Here is a 6,085-nt window from a genome sequence, read left to right on the forward strand (position 1 = left end):
CTGCTATCTTTTCCTTGCCTGCCAGTGGCTTGGTTGGGGCCCAGGTGGAGCTGGTGGTGTACAGCGAGGTTGGAGAAACCACTACCTTAAGTGAATCTGAAAGGTGACATTTTCTCAGAAGCAATGGGGAGGCTGAGCACAGTGTGTCTGAGGACTGCACATGCTCTCGGGGAGGTTTTACGTGGGTAGAAGGAAGGGAGCCAAGAGACAATAAACAGACAGCTGGGGGACACTGACAATCAGCTCATCTGCAGGGCTGGGGAAAGGCCTGTTTCTCCCCTCTGAGTGGGGAAGGACTTTCCTGGGAACACAGGCCCAGAGATTCCTACCACGCTGTGTGTGTGGATAAGGGAGCAGGGAGGCCTTGGCCCTGGGGCCACCTTGAGTTGGCAGCAGGCCCCAACTGCTTTCCTGCCAGGCTTCCCTGTGGTCCTCAGGTCCCAGCTATCTTAAGAAAAGTGATCTAAGTGATCCCTTTGCACACAGGTGCTACTGACTTCCCCCCTTCCTGTCTTCCACAAACCTTTCTTGCTGCCTGCCACAGTTTAGCAGTGTGGCGAGCCCTGGGGATCCAGGGTCAGATCTCTGCCTTACAGGGGCTCAGAGGCTAATGGATGCCAGGATATGTAGTGACCAAAATAAGAGTTTGCCCTGTGGTGTGGAGTAGATAGTAAACCAGCAAATAAATACCAAGATCATTCCACATAGCAAGGGAATGAAGGTGGCCTACATCAGGTAGCAGAAAAATGCTTTCCAGGAAAGGGACATCAGGCACAGAGGCCTCAAGCCAGGAGAGCGCTTGAAGGGTGAAAGAAAGTGAGCCGAGATGCCAGGTTCCGTTCAAGCTTTATTAAAGGAAGAAAATCTGCCGGGCTGTGCTCAGAGTGGGAGGCAGCCCAGGGCTGCCCTGAAAATGGGGGACAGCACCAGGTGAGGGTGTGGTAGAGCTTATATTGGTATGTTGATGCCAAGAGCTGGTGATGTAATTCCGGGGTGGAGATTGAGTTAGGTGACGGGAATGGAGAGTTCTGCACATGTGGAAACACCAAAAGTTTCCTTTTCTCCGAAACTATGAGGCTTCTTGTAAAAGAGAATGGGGGAGGGGAGGGGAGGAGGTGGATGGCGCCATTTTGTACCTGGGCTTGTCTAAGGTGGTGCTGGTTATGTTGCAGATCTATTAGAAGGGACACTATCAAAAAAAAAAGAGCCCTTGTGACCAAGCAGAGACCGCAAAGAGCAACAGGGGAGAGGGAGCAGGAGAGGAGACAGGAGTGCATTAAGTTTTGTTTCTCACGTCCTGACAAACACGGAAGCATTCCATGCAGGGAGGGTGTGAGCGTGACTTGATCAGATATTATGCTTTAGACAATCACTGTGGCCACTATCTGCACTCTCAAGCATCTCTGAGTGATCAGGTGGCTCAATCCAAAGGAGCTGCTTTCCAGTTGGGAATTTCCCCAGTTTCATGGGGAGAGATCTGGAGATGGGTGGGATGGGCAAGATGGCCTGAAAGCCCCCCAGGTAGCTCCTGTTTGCAGAGTTCACTCCCAGCAGCTCCTCCGCACAGAGACAGCATCTGTTTCTCCTCTCCCAGGCAGAGCCACCAGCCTGAGAGAAACTTCTAGGCATAAAAGAGCAGAGTCATGGCATTGCTTGTGACACAATTTTAGTAATAAGCTTCTAAATCCACCACCAGCTGAATCAAGGGAGGCTAGAAATGAGATTCCATAGGTCCTATTTAATAGCTACCCCACATTCAGTAGAAGGTTTTTTGTGTGTTTCAGAGAAGGTATTTTCAAATGCAACTTTCTTTTTTTTCCGGCTCTAGTTAAGGCTGATTTTACCACTGGGCAAATTGCATACATTTGGATCCATGCCACACTAAATACTGTTTATTTTGGAGATCTGTCAGAGGCGAGCACATGGAAGATGAGGGGATTCTGATTGGAAAAGGCAATTCCCATCCAAACAGATTCAGATGGAGAGAAGCCGCGCGGATTAAACTGCGCTGAAGTGGTAATGCCGTTTATCCAGTTTGCCTTTGTTACTTTGTGATTAAATGGTATTTTTAATTAAGTTTCATTGGGAGCCATAGGTATCACGGTGGTGAAATCAATTTGACAACCATAAAGGGGAGGGAAGGCACAGGCCTGTTGTAATGATTGCGGCTGGAGGGGGAGCCGGGCGGCTCTAAGAGGATGGGGAGGAGGGGGCAGTGGCCAGGGATGATGTCCTGCGGGACCACGGGGCACCCCGGGCTGCTCCTGGGTTTGGGAGGCAGTTTTGGTGGTTGTCAGGAAAAGGAATACACCTGGTTCTCTCGCTCACCTGAGACACCTGATGTATTCGGAAGCCGGCTGGGAACTACTGGGAAGTGTCTTAAGGACCTGTCTCTCCTTTCTCTCTTATGCACAAGGAGAAAGCATGAAGAGGCAAGTTGCTCCTGATATGATACCTGGCCCAAATCCTCCTCCTCCAATTGAAAACTAGTCCCCTCTGCACCCCCTGCTCTTTCTATCCTGTTAACATTCATCGGATTTTCTGAATCTTCTGATTCCTGAACGGCATGTGAGGCTTCTGGCTGCAGACCTCCCTGGGTTTGATTCCTGGCTCTGCGTGTGACCCTAAGGCTACCCACCCCTTCAGACCATTGTTTTCTTGTCTACAAAATGGGAGTAATAGTAACGTATCTATCACCTAAGGTTGTTGTGAAGATTAAGTAACTTCACGTGCATATAAAATGCCTCTAGCAGTGCCCAGCACATACAGGTCTTCAGTGAGGTACTAGGTAGTAGTAACCCGGTTTCTTGTGATAACGGTGGTAGCTTTGTGATTAGGGCAATTCACTGGACCTCTCTGTGCTCCAGTGTTTGTTTATGTAGTGGGGTGATAACACCTAGCTTTGGATTGCTCTAGCTCCCGTGATCACGCATGTTAAGTGATTCACATCGTCTGGCACTTAGTAATCAGTCAATGCATGTAAATTATTATGATGAAAAATATTATCAAAATATTTGATACTCACCAAAGAAGACACTAAAGATAGCTGTAGTTTAAGAAGAGTAGTATGTTATCATCCCATATGTTCCATATGCTCTTCTATTTTTTTCTAGGCAAATGGCATAGAACTTTTAACAAATAAGATACATGAAAAATGATTCTTTCGTACTCCCATTAGTACAGTGGGATTAGGTCATCCCTTGCAATTTTAGATTTGCTTAAAAAAAATTCTTGCCATCACCTTCTAATGGATGATCTGTGTACAACAATTGTTTATTGACTCTGAAGTCTGAGTACCAGGGTCAGTCTATTTCAAGGGGAGGGAAGCATTAATTAACCTCCAGCATGAGATTCAGTGATTCTTTTCCAATGATGCAGTTCATGACTTTGTTCGCATTTACTTTTCATCAGTCCAGAAAGAATCGAGGTAAAATAGTTCCTCTGCACATGTGTGTCAAGCTAAATGGATAACAGCAGATACAGATCTGTTTGCCTGTCTGCACTTGCCTTTAGACAAAATTCATCAATTTTACAAAAGCCACTGACTAAACATGGCAACAATACAAATAAAAAGCTTCTAGTACGCGGGGTTTCCCCTTTGTTTCTAATCTGGTAAACGCTGAGAGGTGGGAGGTGCTGGCCTTGGACAGCAAGGTGCCCTACATGTGGGGACAAAAGGGTCAAGGCCATTGTACGGGAAGTTTAGGAAAAGTACAGTGAGGGCCGGCCCGGTGGCGCACTGCGCTAGTGCGCCGCTTGGGAAGCGCGGCGGCGCTCCCGTCGAGGGTTCAGATCCCACATACAGACCGGTTCCCGCTCACTGGCTGAGCGAGGCGCGGGGGCAGCGCCGAGGGTTGCGATCCCGTTGCCGGTCCCGGTCCGGTACGGGGGCGACACTGAGGGTTGCGAACCGTTGCTGGACACGGAAAAAGACAAAAAAAAAAAAAAAAGAAAAGTACAGTGGTTCCAGACCCTGTGTCCTGGGAGTAACTCTGACCTTTTTGGTTAGTGATTGTGGCATGAAGCTCCTCTCACCCAGCCTTGCTTGATGTTAAAGATTAAATAAAAGACCACAGATGATCACTGTCTTAGTGGTGCCAGCTTTAAGGGCACCCTGCTTGCCCCTGCCAGCTTTGAGGGCACCCTGCTTGCCCCTCCCAGCTCCTGAGAGAAGGTCTACAGTCCGGATCGGTCCCCACAGATAAAACTCACCGTGACTGTGCAGTCAGCAAATGGAGATACCATTTGGACAGGCTTTATAAATGCTGAAGCCTTATGCAAGTCCAAGGGAGACGGGGAGATCATTGTTATTTATTTTGTGAAACTGGTTTAATTTTGGTGGGTAATGAAAGAATTTCCAAATATGCATATTACTCATCAGGCAAGGCCAGATGATACAGGATCAGCATATACCTCACTCCTGAAGACACAAGAAGCAGCCAGAGCACAGGGGTATATAAACATCTCTTGCACAAAAATAGTCTCAGTGACTAATGGGAAGGCCTCCTTTTTAATTTTTCTGGACTCCATGCACCTTATGAATAATGCCACACCTAAGTAGAGGTATGTCCAGCACTTCACAAAATAATCTTGGAGCCTCAGGACACACAGAGAGGGAGCATGCTTTCATTTGTTTCTTTGCAAAACTGTTGTCCCAGCTGAAAAACTTGGGTATCATCCTTTCAAATGGGGAATTCGGTTTTCCTTTGGGGCGAGCACAGTTAACCCACCAACCCCTGAGCCCCACAAGGGGTGAATCAGTTTCTCAGAGCAGCTAAAGCTTCTGCTCAGAACTCATCCAACACAGAGAACTGGACCTCTGGTCACCCTCCTGCCCCCTGCCCCCCAACTCCTCAGACAGAGATTTCCAGTTGATTACTCCTTGATTAGAGTTGGAAAGCAGCAGGCCAGGTATACAGGATCCCCCTTGTCCTCCCCTGATCTGCTGCTGACCAGGGTCAGGCGAGAGATCTCAGTGAGCATGTGAACAATCAAGCCCTGTTTACCATGGACGTTAGTTTTCCTTTCTCAAAATCAAAACAGAGTTTAGTAGGCAGCGTATTTCATACATGCCCCTTGATCAATGGAATGATCTGTCAGAAGCCATTAAAGCCCCCATTAGCTTGAATGCATTCAAAGCTAAACTATTGGATCCTTTAAGGGCTGCAGTGATTGTTTTTAATATACTGTACATTGATTTCTCCCTGTGAGCAGCAACATAAGTTTGAAACTAACTGTGTATGACTAAGGCTTCATTTGCTGTCTCCAGTCCTCTGTGAGAAGCATGGTTTCACTTCGACCAGAAATGTCTGTGTATAGTTTTCAAAGAGATGCAGTCCCTGTTAGATTTCCCAAGGTTTAGACTGGGTCGGGTTGTTATTTTTTTCCCCAAGCTTTCTCCCATTTCTTTGTGCCCATTAAGAGAGCTGGGCGTGCAGAATGGGAGAGGCATCTCTGCCAAGGACCTCAAGTGAAAGGCGATGGGGGAAATTTTTTTGAAAGCATGAAGCTCAGCTGAGTCCAAAATTGAAGTGAATTTGACAGCTTTGGGCCAGCAAAACTCTGTGCCCAGCACAAAGCAACAGAGGCATCCTCGCTGGGGCCCAACTTGTTGAGCTGAAGGTGCTTTGGAACAGCCAGATTAGGAAGCTAGGCAAGGCCACAGGCCCTTCTTTGGCTGCCATATTGCCAGCTCTTGGTAGTGTTGACTCTTCTTTTCAGCCTTGGCCAAAATGGATTCATCTAACAAACACTTTTTTGATTCCTTCCTAAATATCAGACTCTGTGCTAGAGATACAAGGTCCCTGCCCTCACAGTCCTGTTCTTAACCAGCATTTCTGGTTCTGACACTTCGCTCATTTTAAAACAGAGCCTGAGGATGGGAGAGCAGCTTGGCCAAAGAGACAGTAGTTAGCACATTCGCAAAAGCATGGACCCCAGAGAGAAGTTTTATATGTCACAGTCACTTTACAGATGAGGCAATCGAAGCCCAGATGGGAGAAGTGGAGCTATTTAAAGTGAATTATAGAAATTGGATTTCAAGTTCTGGTGTGTTGAGGTTTGGGAAGAATATGAACATTTTTGA

This window comes from Galeopterus variegatus, unplaced genomic scaffold (genome assembly GCF_000696425.1).
Source record: "Galeopterus variegatus unplaced genomic scaffold, G_variegatus-3.0.2 Scaffold32, whole genome shotgun sequence".
Classification (NCBI taxonomy): domain Eukaryota; kingdom Metazoa; phylum Chordata; class Mammalia; order Dermoptera; family Cynocephalidae; genus Galeopterus; species Galeopterus variegatus.